Here is an 18,330-nt window from a genome sequence, read left to right on the forward strand (position 1 = left end):
TAAGGGGGTCAAATTACAGCTCAAAGAGGCAAAAGTGACTGTTTTTAGTACTTTTTTGTCTTGAAGGGGGAATTGCCAACTTCCTGTTGATTTTTGCCCAAAGATATACAATTATGAAAGGTAGGTGTAAGTCAGACCTACATAGAGGTTTTTGTTTCATGTCTCTCCGACCTTCCTAGTGGGAGTTACAGGCAGTCTAGTTTTTTTTCCTAGGGGGCGCTAGAGCGCAATTTTTATTTTTGGGGTTTTTTTTGTTTTTTTTTATCAAAAGGCAATTTTCGCAGGTCCTGACGTGTGGGTCAAATATGGTGAGTTTTGAAGCATGTTAAGGGGGTCAAATTACAGCTCAAAGAGGCAAACGTGACTGTTTTTAGTACTTTTTTGTCTTGAAGGGGGAATTGCCAACTTCCTGTTGATTTTTGCCCAAAGATATACAATTATGAAAGGTAGGTGTAAGTCAGACCTACATAGAGCTTTTTGTTTCATGTCTCTCCGACCTTCCTAGTGGGAGTTACAGGCAGTCTAGTTTTTTTTTTCCCTAGGGGGCGCTAGAGCGCAATTTCTATTTTTGGGGTTTGGTTTTTTTTTTAATCAAAAGGCAATTTTCGCAGGTCCTGACGTGTGTGTCAAATATGGTGAGTTTTGAAGCATGTTAAGTGGGTCAAATTACAGCTCAAAGAGGCAAAAGTGACTGTTTTTAGTACTTTTTTGTCTTGAAGGGGGAATTGCCAACTTCCTGTTGATTTTTGCCCAAAGATATACAATTATGAAAGGTAGGTGTAAGTCAGACCTACATAGAGGTTTTTGTTTCATGTCTCTCCGACCTTCCCAGTGGGAGTTACAGGCAGTTTTGTCATTTTTTTCATCCGAGGAGCAGTTTTTTCTCCGTTTTATTCAAAAATTGCTCAAGAGCGCAATTTTTAAATTTGGGGTTAGGGTTTTTTATTAGATCGCAATATTTGCCAGTCCTGATGTGTGTGTTCAGTTTGGTGAGTTTTGAAGCATGTTAAGGGGGTCAAATTACAGCTCAAAGAGGCAAAAGTGACTGTTTTTAGTACTTTTTTGTCTTGAAGGGGGAATTGCCAACTTCCTGTTGATTTTTGCCCAAAGATATACAATTATGAAAGGTAGGTGTAGGTCAGACCTACATAGAGGTTTTTGTTTCATGTCTCTCCGACCTTCCTAGTGGGAGTTACAGGCAGTCTAGTTTTTTTTTCCTAGGGGGCGCTAGAGCGCAATTTTTATTTTTGGTTTTTTTTTTTTTTTTTATCAAAAGGCAATTTTCGCAGGTCCTGACGTGTGCGTCAAATATGGTGAGTTTTGAAGCATCTTAAGTGGGTCAAATTGCAGCTCAAAGAGGCGGCCGGTATAATAATAATAATAAAACCTTACAAATTCAATAGGTCCCTATGTCCCATTGCATAAGGACTCCCAAAAATGCAATGGGCCATGCGGGCCCTAATGATTACATAAAAAGTAGTAATTAATGAAAATGTTAGTGGACCAGCAGCACATACAATCATGTGAGCTTCAGGGACTGTGTCCCTTGCAGGTGTGTTGACCATGTTGTGGGAACCAGAATATTTGTAGCAGAAATAAATAACCCCTTTTGTGTGAGTGGGTATGGATGAGTGTGAATGGGGGAGGGAGTTTTTTTTGGGTTGATGCACTGATTGATAGTGTATCTTGTGTTTTTTCTTTGTTTCCTAGAACCAGCTGAAGCCTATAGATGAACTCCTCTGAAGTCACATGACAGGAAGTCATGTTTTACAATCTTCTTAGTTTCCTTTGTTTACCTTTCCTATGTCAAAATGTGCTCGCATGCTATTGGCATTGGAAAAAGTTGAGCTTTTTTACACATATAAAAATACAAATATATATACCAGAGATTGTGTAGGAAGTAGGGTTGCAAAGGGGTGGAAAGTTTCCAGTAAATTTCCGGAAATTTACAGCGGGAAGTTAAGCTCGGGAAGTTTGGAAATATTGACCATTTTTAGACTATTCAAAGTTGCACATCGTCCATGGGAATTAATGGGAATATATGGGAATTAATGGGAATATATGGGAATTATTGGGAATATATGTCAATTAATGGGAATTAATGGGAATATATGGGAATTAATTGGAATATATGGGGATATATGGGAATTAATGGGAATATATGGGAAATAATGGGAATATATGGGAATTAATGGGAATATATGGGAATTGATGGGAATTGATGGGAATATATGGGAATTGATGGGAATATATGAGAATTGATGGGAATTTATGGGAATTAATGGAAATTAATGGGAATATATGGGAATTGATGGGGATATATGGGAATTGATGGGAATTAATGGGAATATATGGGAATTTATGGGAATTTATGGAAATTAATGGGAATATATGGGAATTGATGGGGATATATGGGAATTAATGGGAATATATGGGAACTAATGGAATTATATGGGAATTAATGGGGATTTATGGGAATATATGGGAATTAATGGGAATATATGGGAATTAATGGGAATATATGGGAATTGATGGGAATATATGGGAATTGATGGGAATTATTGGGAATTTATGGGAATTAATGGGAATATATGGGAATTAATGGGAATATATGGGAATTTATGGGAATTAATGGAAATTAATGGGAATATATGGGAATTGATGGGGATATATGGGAATATAGACTTGTCCAGGGTGTACCCCGCCTTCCGCCCGATTGTAGCTGAGATAGGCTCCAGCGCCCCCCGCGACCCCAAAGGGAATAAGCGGTAGAAAATGGATGGATGGATATGGGAATATATGGGAACTAATGGAATTATATGGGAATTAATGGGGATATATGGGAATTTATGGGAATTAATGGGAATATATGGGAAATAATGGGAATATATGGGAATTAATGGGAATTAATGGGAATTTATGGGAATATATGGGAATTAATGGGAATATATGGGAATTAATGGGAATATATGGGAATTGATGGGAATATATGGGAATTAATGGAAATTAATGGGAATATATGGGAATTGATGGGGATATATGGGAATATATGGGAATTAATGGGAATATATGGGAACTAATGGAATTATATGAGAATTAATGGGGATATATGGGAATTTATGGGAATTAATGGGAATATATGGGAATTTATGGGAATATATGGGAATTAATTGGAATATATGGGGATATATGGGGATATATGGGAATTAATGGGAATATATGGGAATTTATGGGAATATATGGGAATTAATGGGAATATATGGGAATTGATGGGGATATATGGGAACTAATGGAATTATATGGGAATTAATGGGGATATATGGGCATTAATGAGAATATATGGGAAATAATGGGAATATATGGGAATTAATGGGAATATAAGGGAATTGATGGGAATATATGGGAATTAATGGAAATTAATGGGAATATATGGGAATTGATGGGGATATATGGGAATTAATGGGAATATATGGGAACTAATGGAATTATATGAGAATTAATGGGGATATATGGGAATTTATGGGAATATATGGGAATTAATGGGAATTTATGGGAATATATGGGAATTAATTGGAATATATGGGGATATATGGGAATTAATGGGAATATATGGGAATATATGGGAATATATGGGAATTAATGAGAATATATGGGAAATAATGGGAATATATGGGAATTGTAGGTTGATTGGCAACACTAAATGGTCCCTAGTGTGTGGATGTGAGTGTGAATGTTGTCTGTCTATCTGTGTTGGCCCTGCGATGAGGTGGCGACTTGTCCAGGGTGTACCCCGCCTTCCGCCCGATTGTAGCTGAGATAGGCTCCAGCGCCCCCCCCGCGACCCCAAAGGGAATAAGCGGTAGAAAATGGATGGATGGATGGATGATTTAATTAAAAGAAAAAGATTGAGCGAACGCAGACTTTCCCCCCGTTTACGCACGAACGCGGTGTCCTTGAACGCGCCACGACGTGCGGCGCTGCCGTCGAGCGCCTGCGGGGGGCGCTGCGTCGCCGTCCGCGTTCACGCATTGGCGCCATTTTGGAGGCAGGAGGGGACGCGCGCTGCAGAGAGGACGCGAGTCATCACAATTCATCACAAAACAGGTAAAAGAAACGCACTCATTCAACACTTTACTCGCATCGTCGCTGCGGCAAAAAACAAAACAAAACAAAAAACCCAGCGCCGCGGCTAAGGAGCGTTGGAAGAGTGGAACGCTGGCGGCGGAGCTCCCTCTCCCCCTGTTGCCGGGTCGCAGCGCGCCTTGCCGGGGGTGCGGGGGTCCGGAGCTCCTCGCTGGCTGAGCGGACTCTTTCCCCGCCGCTACACGCTAGCTCGTCCGGCGGTAGCGGGCGGCTCCACACGCCGCGTGTCCACTGTCCACTTGCTACGTGGCGGAGACTATTTAGGGCGAAGTAACGGTGGTCCAGTGCGGTGTTTTTGTTCCTCGCCGCCCGCCCTTCTGTCATCATCACTCGGCTAGCAGCGTTAGCTCCTCGGCTAGCACAGTTAGCTTAGCCGCCTAGCCGGATTAGCTCGTCGAATATGAACCAGCAACACGTCACCTATTATAACCTCCTTTCTTGTGAAACTATCGGGTCATGTCGGCACATTTCACCGTTCAAACTTTAATGGCGGCTTTTTTTTTGGAAGTTGCGAACAAGGCGCTTTTTTTCACTGCGATGGTTGTTGAAATAAAACTGTTATTCTTCTTCATTCCATTCACTCAACTAATGTCAATTTAATGTCCGACTGAGTTGTCAAATGTCAACTTGACAAGGTCAATAATGCTCTTAGACTTAGGCTAACTTCATTGATCCACAAGGGAAATTGTTCCACACAGTAGCTCAGTTACAAAGGATGGAAAGTGTAAGGATGGAAAGGATAATTCTGGTATAAAGTAGACTAAAAATGTACCGTAGTAGCAATATATCATATACCGGTATACGTAAAACTTCTCAGAGGGTGAGATATCCATCCATCCATCCATCCATCCATCTTCTTCCGCTTATCCGAGGTCGGGTCGCGGGGGCAGCAGCCTAAGCAGGGAAGCCCAGACTTCCCTCTCCCCAGCCACTTCGTCCAGCTCCTCCCGGGGGATCCCGAGGCGTTCCCAGGCCAGCCGGGAGAGATAGTCTTCCCAGCGTGTCCTAGGTCTTCCCCCGGACGTGCCCGAAACACCTTCCTAGGGAGGCGTTCGGGTGGCATCCTGACCAGATGCCCGAACCACCTCATCTGGCTCCTCTCCATGTGGAGGAGCAGCGGCTTTACTTTGAGCTCCCCCCCCGAATGACAGAGCTTCTCACCCTATCTCTAAGGGAGAGCCCCGCCACTCGGCGGAGGAAACTCATTTCGGCCGCTTGTACCTGTGATCTTGTCCTTTCGGTCATGACCCGAAGCTCATGACCATAGGTGAGGATGGGAACGTAGATCGACCGGTAAATCGAGAGCTTTGCCTTCCGGCTCAGCTCCTTCTTCACCACAACGGATCGATACAGCGTCCGCATTACTGAAGACGCCGCACCGATCCGCCTGTCGATCTCACCATCCACTAGAGATGCGTGGATAGGCAATTTATTTCATCCGCAACCGCGTCAGAAAGTCGTCAACCATCCGCCATCCACCCGATGTCACGTTTGATCAGAACTGCATCCGCCCGAAGTTTTATTTACAGAGGCAATAATTGAGCATGGATTTCCAATCGCACTGGCTGATCACATGGGACAGTTAAATGTTTGTAATGCAACCTTTAAAAATCATTACGCGGTGATCGCGGTCCCAAAAATAAACTTTTCTTGCATGATAATGTCCAGAAAAATTCGCTTTATATTACTATAGAGTCCTTTTAACGAATGAGTTTGATGGTTTATCACAAACCTTAAATAAAAGAAGTCCTTTGTTCTCCTGCACCATGCATGCGCTTAATTTGGCCTTGCTTCGTGTTTGGTGCGCAATCCTGTCGGCTGTATTTCACAGCACGACATACTGTTAAAAGTGTTTATACTATTTATGCTTTCAAGTCCAAGTTGAAGAAATCTTGCTAAATGTTGACAGCATAACTACCAAAATACAGAAGTATGTCCTTAATATTTTTGCAGTGCTATTTCTGTTGAAAAGTTCAAATGATTACATTAGAGATGTGATGTGCCACTTTTCAAGTGTCTGATGGCTTAAATTAATTTTCATTAAATTTTTTTTAAATTTTGAATTGTTTTGAAAGGCTTACAAAAAAACTACATTTGAATTGTAATTCCATGCTATTGACAGGACTATTAATTGTAATGAAGTTAGCTTACCATGTTTACAGTATGATCATTGTGATAGAAATGTGAATTTTAGGCACAGAATATTTTTTACAATTGAACAAGGCAGTAGATTATACAAGCTTGGACAGAAAGTTAATAATGACACCATTTTTTTTTTTAATGGAATTGTTTAGTACTGTTTTACCATTTGTTTACTGTAAAAAGTGTTTATACTGTTTCCATCCATCCATCTTCTTCCGCTTATCCGAGGTCGGGTCGCGGGGGCAGCAGCCTAAGCAGGGAAGCCCAGACTTCCCTCTCCCCAGCCGCTTCGTCCAGCTCCTCCCGGGGGATCCCGAGGCGTTCCCAGGCCAGCCGGGAGAGATAGTCTTCCCAGCGTGTCCTAGGTCTTCCCCCGGACGTGCCCGAAACACCTCCCTAGGGAGGCGTTCGGGTGGCATCCTGACCAGATGCCCGAACCACCTCATCTGGCTCCTCTCCATGTGGAGGAGCAGCGGCTTTACTTTGAGCTCCCCACCCGAATGACAGAGCTTCTCACCCTATCTCTAAGGGAGAGCCCCGCCACTCGGCGGAGGAAACTCATTTCGGCCGCTTGTACCGTATTTTCCGCACTATTAGCCGCACCTAAAAACCACAAATTTACTCAAAAGCTGACAGTGCGGCTTATAACCCGGTGCGCTTTATATATGGATTAATATTAAGATTCATTTTCATAAAGTTTAGGTCTCGCAACTACGGTAAACAGCCGCCATCTTTTTTCCCCGTAGAAGAGGAAGCGCTTCTTCTTCTACGGCAAGCAACCGCCAAGGTAAGCACCCGCCCCCATAGAACAGGAAGCGCTTCTTCTTCTACTGTAAGCAACCACCCGCCCCCGTAGAAGAAGAAGAAGCGCGCGGATATTACGTTTCATTTCCTTTGTGTGTTTACATCTGTAAAGACCACAAAATGGCTCCTACTAAGCGACAGGTTTCCGCTTCATGAAAAGACGCAATCTCTCCATCCGCACACGGACTACTATTTCACAGCAACTGCCTAAAGACTTTCAAGAAAAGCTGGCTACTTTCCGTGCATATTGTAAAAACAAGATAGCTGAAAAAAAGATCCGGCCAGAGAACATTATCAACATGGACGAGGTTCCACTGAGTTTTGATATTCCTGTGAACCGCACTGTGGATACAACGGGAGCACATACGGTGAATATTTGCACCACAGGGAATGAGAAGTCATCCTTCACTGTGGTTCTAGCTTGCCATGCTAATGGCCAGAAACTTCCACCCATGGTGATATTCAAAAGGAAGACCTTGCCAAAAGAGACCTTTCCAGCCGGCGTCATCATAAAAGCTAACTCGAAGGGATGGATGGATGAAGAAAAGATGAGCGAGTGGTTAAGGGAAGTTTACGCGAAGAGGCCGGGTGGCTTTTTTCACGCAGCTCCGTCCATGTTGATATACGACTCCATGCGCGCCCACATCACGCTGGTTTTTAATATATTATTAAAGTTTGACTGACCTATCTGACTGTTTTTTTGACATTCCCTTTAGCGCAGTTAGATGCGGCTTATAACACGGGGCGGCTTATAGGTGGACAAAGTTTTGAAATATGCCGTTCATTGAAGGCGCGGCTTATAACCCAGGGCGGCTTATGGTGCGGAAAATACGGTACCCGTGATCTTGTCCTTTCGGTCATGACCCAAAGCTCATGACCATAGGTGAGGATGGGAACGTAGATCGACCGGTAAATCGAGAGCTTTGCCTTCCGGCTCAGCTCCTTCTTCACCACAACGGATCGATACAGCGTCCGCATTACTGAAGACGCCGCACCGATCCGCCTGTCGATCTCACGATCCACTCTTCCCCCACTCGTGAACAAGACTCCGAGGTACTTGAACTCCTCCACTTGGGGCAAGATCTCCTCCCCAACCCGGAGATGGCACTCCACCCTTTTCCGGGAGAGAACCATGGACTCGGACTTGCTGATTCCCATCCCAGTCGCTTCACACTCGGCTGCGAACCGATCTAGTGAGAGCTGAAGATCCTGGCCGCAGGAAGCCATCAGGACCACATCATCTGCAAATAGCAGTGATCTAATCCTGCAGCCACCAAACCAGATCCCCTCAACGCCCTGACTGCGCCTAGAAATTCTGTCCATAAAAGTTATGAACAGAATCGGTGACAAAGGGCAGCCTTGGCGGAGTCCAACCCTCACTGGAAACGTGTCCGACTTACTGCCGGCAATGCGGACCAAGCTCTGGCACTGATCATACAGGGAGCGGACTGCCACAATCAGACAGTCCGATACCCCATACTCTCTGAGCACTCCCCACAGGACTTCCCGGGGTACACGGTCGAATGCCTTCTCCAAGTCCACAAAACACATGTAGACTGGTTGGGCAAACTCCCATGCACTCTCAAGGACCCTGCCTAGAGTATAGAGCTGGTCCACAGTTCCCCGACCAGGACGAAAACCACACTGTTCCTCCTGAATCCGAGGTTCGACTATCCGGCGTAGCCTCCTCTCCAGTACACCTGAATAGACCTTACCGGGAAGGCTGAGGGTGAGATAAGTCCTGGAAATGACTGGCTTAAGGCCAAATGTGTGTGTCCAAGTTAATGGAAACATCTTCCAATGGATTTATTACAATCATTGCAAGCTGGGTAATGTTTGCTGTGGTCTGGGACAACAAAATGCAGCCAATATTACATACGGATAATGTGTCATGAGATATATAAATTAAATACACAGAGGACATAAGTAAAAGAAATTAAATGAGGCATAATGATGCAATATGTGCATACAGTGAGCCTAAATAGCATGTTAGCATGGATTAGCTTGCAGTCATGCACTGACCAAATATGCCTGATTAGTACTCCACACAAGTCAATAACATCAACAAAGCTCACCTTTGTGCATTCACACACAGTATAAAATGTTCGGTGGACAAAATGAGACAAAGAATGGGTGGCATAAAACACGTCTTTCTGACATGTAAACAAACGGTTGCGTCGCAGTCCGCACAACTATGGTGAGTTCAAGGACTGCCAAAATTAGTAGGATAAAGCGGCGCTCGTCAAATTCTCTCATCAGTGAAGCATAAACACACATATTAAACAGTGGGCTCGCTAACATTCCGGAAAGTTTGTGTCATGTTTGTACTCTTACAGAAACCATATTCACACACAGTACAAAACGTTTGGTGGACAAAATGAGACAAAGAATGTGTGGCATAAAACGCGTCTTTCTGTGGCAGCGTCGGAGGAAGTTATACATGTAAACAAACGGTTGCGTCACAGTCCGCACAACTATGGTGAGTTCAAGGAATGCCAAAATTGGTAGGATAAAGCGGCGCTCGTCAAATTCTCTCATCAGTGAAGCATGAACACAAACATATTAAACAGTGGGCTCGCTAACATTCCGGACGGTTTGTGTCATGTTTGTACTCTTACAGAAACCATATTCACACACAGTACAAAACGTTTGGTGGACAAAATGAGACAAAGAATGTGTGGCATAAAACGCGTCTTTCTGTGGCAGCGTCGGAGAAAGTTGTACATGTAAACAAACTACGATGAGTCCAATGACCGCCAAAATTAGTAGGACAAAGCGGCGCTCGCCAAATACTGTCATCGGTGAAGCGTGTTTAATGTAAATATTAGTATTTCTGACAATTAAGATGTGTGTCATGTTGGTCCTCCTACAGAAACTATATTCAAACAAAAAATATATATATCCCCCCCACCCCCTTTTCAATTTTCATACATTTTTAAAAAAGCTCCACGGAGCTTTCGAGCCGCGGTTTGCCGACCCCCGGTTAAGGGTGATACCGCAGATATGGGTATGGGTCCAATACCAACTAGTTACAGTCACACCAATACTGATATTTCAAATGTTCAAGATGAATTAATTAATGATGTTTGGTCACGATTTTAATCCGAGAAAAACAAAGGATGACGGTATAATAATATCAATGAAATTGGTTCCGTGTGAAAGCCACAGGTTTTGGCCCTCCCTTCCTGTGTTCAGGGACTTATTTCTTGACTTTGTAAACAATAACAAAAACAAAGAGATTTTTTGATAGTAAATATTGTTCTAACTACTGTGGTATCGACCTGATAGTTGATACGACACTACTTGGTATCGTTACTGTCGATATTTGTAACTTCAATCATTGATTTGTTGTTCATTATTCCCACGTGGTAGTAGTAGTAGTAGTAGTAGTAGTGTGTAAGTGTGTTACATGTTGTTGCTTCCTTCCTTCATTTCAGTGTGTTGCTGGTTGTTGCTTTCATTAGTAAAAAAAGTTATCCCCCGCAGAGAACTTGCTGTGCTCCTGTCTTGTTGACATGCAACCCCGTCAAAAGTAGCGTGCCACGTTACATCAAACGTGTCGGTAACAGCGTGGTAACGTACATAAAAGTAATCAATTACAAAAGCCAAAAGCAGTGAAGCTGTCACGTTGTGTAAATGGTAAATAAAAAGAGAATACAATGATTTGCAAATTATTTTCAACTTACTTCCATCTTAGATGAGTCCGGGCCCAGCGAAGCCAGCGGCGTTTTTGGGTGTTGTTGATAAATGGCTTTGGCTTTGCATAGTAGAGTTTTAGCTTGCACTTACAGATGTAGCGACCAACTGTAGTTACTGACAGTGGTTTTCTGAAGTGCTCCTAAGCCCATGTGGTGGTATCCTTTACACCAGGGGTCCCCAAACTACGGCCCGCGGGCCGGATCCGGCCCCCCAGCATCCAAAATCCGGCCCACAGGAAGTCCCAAGTTAATTTTGTGTATTTTTTTTAATTTTTTTATCTTTCCTTTCTAATCCATTTTCTACCGCTTGTTACTCTTGGTGTCTCCTAACTGCTCAGGCAAAGCATATTGTCTAAAAATTAATTTTCCCATCGATAACGTGACAATGTTAAATGTTGATCAATGTTAATTGATGTTAAATGACATTATGAGTGCATATACATTAGGGATGTCCCGATCCGATATTTGGATCGGATCGGCTGCCGATATTTGCCAAAAATTGCGTATCGGCAAGGCATGGGAAAATGCCGATCCAGATCCAGTTTAAAAAAAAACTCCGGTCCATGTTTTCCTACGCACAGATTCAAAAAATACATTCCACTTTTCTGCTGCTCCGTAATTTCCGTTCCGCATTTTCCAGCACACCTTCAACACATACACAATTCTCACGCAGTTGCTTTTAGCTGCTGGCATTACACGACAGGCTCTTCTCACTCTGTCCTGTGTCTCCCTCTCACAGACAGCGAGCGCACCTTCTTACACACGTCACATACTGTCACGTCATACGTCACATACGTATACGTCCTCTTCCAGCAGAGAGCGAGGTAGCGGCATGGCTAACGTTAGCTGTGATGCTAGCACAGCCGCTAAGGTGCGCGCCTGCTCAAGCGTCCTCTGCGCACGGCAAATCTATGCCACGCACAAAATCAAATAAAAAAATAAGCGCATAACAATTTTCGACACACGGACACGACAGAGACACCAGTTTTCGTCATCATTGTTCAAATATTGTGACGTCTGTCGAGACGCTTATCTCCATTCGGTGCCACACGTCCACACCATCAATTTCCACATCAACACCGTATGAAAAAATTAGTGATTTTTTTAGTTGTGATTTCCTTCTCTGCATGAAAGTTTAAAAGTAGCATATATTAATGCAGTATGAAGAAGAATGTTTTAATGTAGACATGCAAGCCTTGAAACATTTTGAAAATCAAGACTACATTTCCTGCAAATGGGTGCATTTCTACCCTATATTTTAACTTTAGATTTAATCTCATATCAAACTCTTTTGGCTGTCTTTTTGACACTTACATCCGGCGCCCCCCTCCACACCCTGGATTATAAATAATGTAAATAATTCAATGTGATGATCTTGTGTGATGACTGTATTATGATGATAGTATATATCTGATAGTATATATCTGTATCATGAATCAATTTAAGTGGACCCCGACTTAAACAAGTTGAAAAACTTATTGGGGTGTTACCATTTAGTGGTCAATTGTACGGAATATGTACTTCACTGTGCAACCTACTAATAAAAGTCTCAATCAATCAATCAAAACACATAGAATCATCATACTGCTGTGATTATATGCATCAAGTGTTCATTCAAGGCTAAGGCAAAATATCGAGATATACAGGTAAAAGCCAGTAAATTAGAATAACCCTAAACTTGATTTATTTCAGTAATTGCATTCAAAAGGTGTAACTTGTACATTATATTTATTCATTGCACACAGACTGATGCATTCAAATGTTTATTTCATTTAATTTTGATGATTTGAAGTGGCAACAAATGAAAATCCAAAATTCCGTGTGTCACAAAATTAGAATATTGTGTAAGGGTTAAATTTTGAAGACACCTGGTGCCACAAACTAATCAGCTGATTAACTCAAAACACCTGCAAAGGGCTTTAAATGGTCTCTCAGTCCAGTTCTGAAGCCTACACAAACATGGGGAAGACTTCAGATTTGACAGCTGTCCAAAAGGCAACCATCGACACATTGCACAAGGAGGGAAAGACACAAAAGGTTATTGCTGAAGAGGCTGGCTGTTCTCAGAGCTCTGTGTCCAAACACATTAATGGAGAGGCAAAGGGAAGGAAAAACTGTGGTCAGAAAAAGTGTACAAGCGATAGGGATCACCGCGCCCTGGTCAAGATTGGGGAAAAAAACCCATTCAAAAATGTGGGGGAGATTCAGAAGGAGTGGACAGCTGTTGGAGTCAGTGCTTCAAGATCCACCACCAAGAGACGCTTGAAAGACATGGGTTTCAACTGCCGCATACCTCGTGTCAAGCCACTGTTGACCAAGAAACAGCGCGAAAAGCGTCTCACCTGGGCTAAGGAAAAAAAGAGCTGGACTGCTGCTGAATGGTCCAAAGTCATGTTTTCTGACGAAAGCAAATTTTGCATTTCCTTTGGAAATCGAGGTCCCAGAGTCTGGAGGAAGACAGGAGAGGCACAGGATCCACGTTGCCTGAAGTCTAGTGTAAAGTTTCCACCATCAGTGATGGTTTGGGGTGCCATGTCATCTGCTGGTGTCGGTCCACTCTGTTTCCTGAGATCCAGGGTCAACGCAGCCGTCTACCAGCAAGTTTTAGAGCACTTCATGCTTCCTGCTGCTGACCTGCTCTATGGAGATGGAGATTTCAAGTTCCAACAGGACTTGGCGCCTGCACACAGCGCAAAATCTACCCGTGCCTGGTTTACGGACCATGGTATTTCTGTTCTAAATTGGCCCGCCAACTCCCCTGACCTTAGCCCCATAGAAAATCTGTGGGGTATTGTGAAAAGGAAGATGCAGAATGCCAGACCCAAAAACGCAGAAGAGTTGAAGGCCACTATCAGAGCAACCTGGGCTCTCATAACACCTGAGCAGTGCCAGAAACTCATCGACTCCATGCCACGCCGCATTAACGCAGTAATTGAGGCAAAAGGAGCTCCAACCAAGTATTGAGTATTGTACATGCTCATATTTTTCATTTTCATACTTTTCAGTTGGCCAACATTTCTAAAAATCCCTTTTTTGTATTAGCCTTAAGTAATATTCTAATTTTGTGACACGCGGAATTTTGGATTTTCATTTGTTGCCACTTCAAATCATCAAAATTAAATGAAATAAACATTTGAATGCATCAGTCTGTGTGCAATGAATAAATATAATGTACAAGTTACACCTTTTGAATGCAATTACTGAAATAAATCAAGTTTTTCAAAATATTCAAATTTACTGGCTTTTACCTGTGTATCGCAATATGGCCTTAAAATATCGCAATATTAAAAAAAGGCCATATCGCCCAGCCCTAGTTTCAATGATGCCATTTCTGTTTGTCATGTATCATTTTGTCTATTTTGTGTTTATCCTTGAATAAACAGGTCAGTTTCTTGTTACCAACCATTGTGTATTATTCAAACTCCCCTAATTCAGCTGGCTAGTTGTTATCAAGAGTACTAAAACCCTTTTCAACATGATTCTGACAACTAAGTAGGCTAAATAACTTTAAACTTCAATACATGCTCGGATAGGCCAGTATCGGTATCGGATCGGAAGTGCAAAAACAATATCGGTATCGGATCGGAAGTGCAAAAACTTGGATCGGGACATCCCTAATATATATATATAGATATATATATATCTATATATATACACACACACACAGCCTGGGCCCCCGGCCAAATTTTTTCAACCCAATGCGGCCCATAGTCAAAAAGTTTGGGGACCCCTGCTTTACACACTGATGTCGCTTTTTGGTGCAGTACCGCTTGAGGGATCCAAGGTGCGTAATATGATGGCTTACGTGCAGTGATTTCTCCAGATTCTCTCAACCCTTTGATGATATTACGGAGCGTAGACGGTGAAATCCCTAAATTCCTTGCAATAGCTGGTTGAGAAATGTTGGAGGAGAACATAATGTCATGGCTGTCTTGACTTTCCAATCATTTCTACAACTCTTCTTTTTTTTGTGATAGAGTGATTGGAGCTAGGGCTGGGCGATATGGCCTTTTGCTTAATATTTTTAGGCCATGTCACGATAAACGATGTATATGTGGATATTTTGCCTTAGCCGCTTTGTCCTACTAATTTTGGCGGCCATTGAACTCATCGTAGTTTGTTTACATGTACAACTTTCTCCGACGCTGCCACAGAAAGACGCGTTTTATGCCACTCATTCTTTGTCTCATTTTGTCCACCAAACGTTTTATACTGTGTGTGAATATGGTTGCTGTAAGAGTACAAACATGACACAAACCTTCCGGAACTAATCACAGCAGTATGATGATTCTATATGTCTACATTAAAACATTCTTCTTCATACTGCATTAATATATGCTACTTTTGAACTTTCATGCAGAGAGGGAAATCACAAGTAAAAGTGTATTTATTAAACAGTTATTAAGCAGTGGCACAAACATTCATGTCATTTCCAAAACAGAAAGTGCAAGATTGTCAGAGACATTTTAAAACAAGCTATTAGTGCATGATGTCACTAAGATGACATATCAAAACAACACTAAATTAAAGTGCACTTTTTGTACAGAACGCCACTACAATAGTTTAAAACCAATAAAGTGCACTTTTGTGCATGATGTCACACAAGATATTTCAATATGTGTCAAATAAAAATGAGCTGCATAATAGGAAATCAAACAGTGTATGTCCTTCACTATGTGGTAGGTTCCTGCGGACGTTATCTCCTTCTGTTGTTGACTAGTTTTTTCATACGGTGTTGATGTGGAAATGGTTGCTTGGGCATTTTGTTGGGTGGCACCAAACGGAGATGTTGACATGCAGAGTTTCAAGCACTCTTCATTCTCTAGCACAGGGGTGCTCACACTTTTTCTGCAGGCGAGCTACTTTTCAATTGATCAAGTCGTGGGGATCTACCTCATTCATATATATCATTTATATTTACTTATTTATGAAATATATGTTTTTGTTAACAAGTTAAAGGTGTTTAATGATAATGCAAGCATGTTTAACACATATAGTTAATACTGTTAATACATTAAAGGTGTTTAATGATAATACAAGTATGTTTAATACATATAGTTAATATTGTTAACAAGTTAAAGGTGTTTAAAGATAATGCAAGCATGTTTAACACATATAGTTAATATTGTTAGCAAGTTAAAGGTGGTTAAAGTTAAAACAAGCATGTTTAACACATATAGTTAATATTGTTAACAACTTAAAGGTGGTTAAAGATAAAACAAGCATGTTTAACACATATAGTTAATATTGTTAACAACTTAAAGGTGGTTAAAGATAATACAAGCATGTTTAACACATATTGTAGCTGAGATAGGCTCCAGCGCCCCCCGCGACCCCAAAGGGAATAAGCGGTAGAAAATGGATGGATGGATGGAGATTCCTTTCTTTCATGAAGACAAGAATATAAGTTGGTGTATTACCTGATTCTGATGACTTGCATTGATTGGAATGAGACAGTGGTGATGATAACGTCCGCATTTTCGAATGGAGGAGAAAAAAGGTCCTCCTTTCTGTCCAATACCACATGAAAGTGGTTGGTTTTTGGCATCTTATTTGTCCAGCTTCCGTACTCCTTCGTATACACTTTACAAGAAATACATTGTCGGCAAACTCCGTAGCTTGCTAGCTTGTGCACGCCAGCTTTCTGAGACTCTTATTTTGGTAGCGCAGGCAGGATGAAACAGAGCTTTTATTGTGCAACTGTGCAGTCGGTCTTTGGAGTTTTGACGACAGGTACGGCGCCAGAGTCTGTTGAAATAAAGTGTTTCTCGCCTTCCAGTCGGTAATTTTAATGAGCTGGCAGCAGCCAGCGTCATCTCAGAAGACCCTCGGGTGCCGTGAATGTCAATCAAGTGACGAAAGTGACGTCATAGTGAAGATTTATGATCGCTCATTTTTAGGACTATTTTTTTTAATGCCTGGCTGGTGATCGACTGACACACCCTCCGAGATCGACCGGTAGATCGCGATCGACGTAATGAGCACCCCTGCTCTAGCGGGTGACTTTTCAAATGATGCTACAAATTAGCAGTGCTGCTACTTTTTGTAGCAACGCTTTTGCCGCACACTTGACATATTACGGTTGTCTGTTCAACATCTTCCCGCTTGAAGCCAAACCACCGCCAGACGATGGACCCCCTGCCGTTTTTCTTGGGAATTAATTCTTCTTCCTTCATTTGTTACCAGATTCGCACCTTCTTTCTCTCGTAATACCACTCGCACCACAGCTAACGCTACCCATGCCGCTACCTCTCTGCTCCGCGAGGGCGTATGACGTTGCACACGTGTCAGTATGTGACGTATGTAAGAAGGTGCGCTTGTTTTACGTCTCTGTGAGAAGCAGAGACAAGAAAGAGTGTATGTAGTGTAATGTCTACAGCTAAAAGCAACTGTGTGAGAACGTATACTCCAATATCACCATATAGTCATTTTCTATATCGCACAGAGACAAACCCACGATATATCCAGTATATTCCATATACATACCTGCCAACTACTCCGGTTTTCCCGTAATTAGTACGGTTTTCATCAACCTATTCCGGGTTACGGTTGCAGTGATAAAAAATACGTTTTTTCATTAATTAAAAACTTTTTTTTTTTTTAAGTTTTATTCACGAAATCGCGTAACAACAATGACAATCGACACTGCTTCCCGTAACTTCCTATCAAGCCATTCCGAATGCCATGCGCGAGGCTATTTATAGCACCGCTGCCAAGCACGAGGCCATTGTTTCCAAACGAGCGAACGATCATGGAATCAGCCGGAGAAAAATCGCAAACCAGTCTTAAACCGAAAAGAAAACTGCAGTCATTCCGTGAAGAATATTCAAAAGCCTATCCGGGAATAATTATCCGTTCCAAAAAGGGTGAAAACTACGCGAATTGCACCTTGTGCAGACAAGATTTTTTCGATCGGACACGGAGGAATTAGCGATGTAAAAGACCACGTTGGGACAAAAAAACACAAGTCTAATGCCGTTGCTAAATGTGGATTTTAGCCGCAAAAAGGTAATGACACCAATGTTATCTATTGTAATTGTTTATTACTGTTATACTGTTAAAAGTGTTTATACTATTTATGCTTTCAAGTCCAAGTTGAAGAAATCTTGTTAAATGTTGACAGCATAACTACCAAAATACAGAAGTATGTCCTTAATATTTTTGCAGTGCTATTTCTGTTGAAAAGTTCAAATGATTACATTAGAGATGTGATGTGCCACTTTTCAAGTGTCTGATGGCTTCAATTAATTTTCATTCATTTTTCATATTTTGAATTCTTTCGAAAGGCTTACAAAAAAACTACATTTGAATTGTAATTCCATGCTATTGACAGGACTATTAATTGTAATGAAGTTAGCTTACCATGTTTACAGTATGATAATTGTGATAGAAATGTGAATTTTAGGCACAGAATATTTTTTACAATTGAACAAGGCAGTAGATTATACAAGCTTGGACAGAAAGTTAATAATGACACCAATTTTTTTTTTAATGGAATTGTTTAGTACTGTTTTACCATTTGTTTACTGTAAAAAGTGTTTAT

The 18,330-nt window shown here is 41.8% G+C and overlaps 1 protein-coding gene across 2 annotated transcripts in view; it reads left to right on the forward strand.

Moving 5' to 3' along the window:
• Nucleotides 1-4,024: 4,024 nt before the first annotated feature.
• pds5b (PDS5 cohesin associated factor B) overlaps nt 4,025-18,330 on the forward strand; it is a 93,814-nt gene continuing 79,508 nt past the window's right edge. For both annotated transcript variants that reach the window (XM_061931594.2, XM_061931595.2), the window contains exon 1: nt 4,025-4,104. The gene's annotated coding sequence lies outside the window, so the exon portion shown is untranslated. The remainder of the gene's footprint in view (nt 4,105-18,330) is intronic.

Source organism: Nerophis lumbriciformis, linkage group LG37 (genome assembly GCF_033978685.3).
Source record: "Nerophis lumbriciformis linkage group LG37, RoL_Nlum_v2.1, whole genome shotgun sequence".
Taxonomy (NCBI): domain Eukaryota; kingdom Metazoa; phylum Chordata; class Actinopteri; order Syngnathiformes; family Syngnathidae; genus Nerophis; species Nerophis lumbriciformis.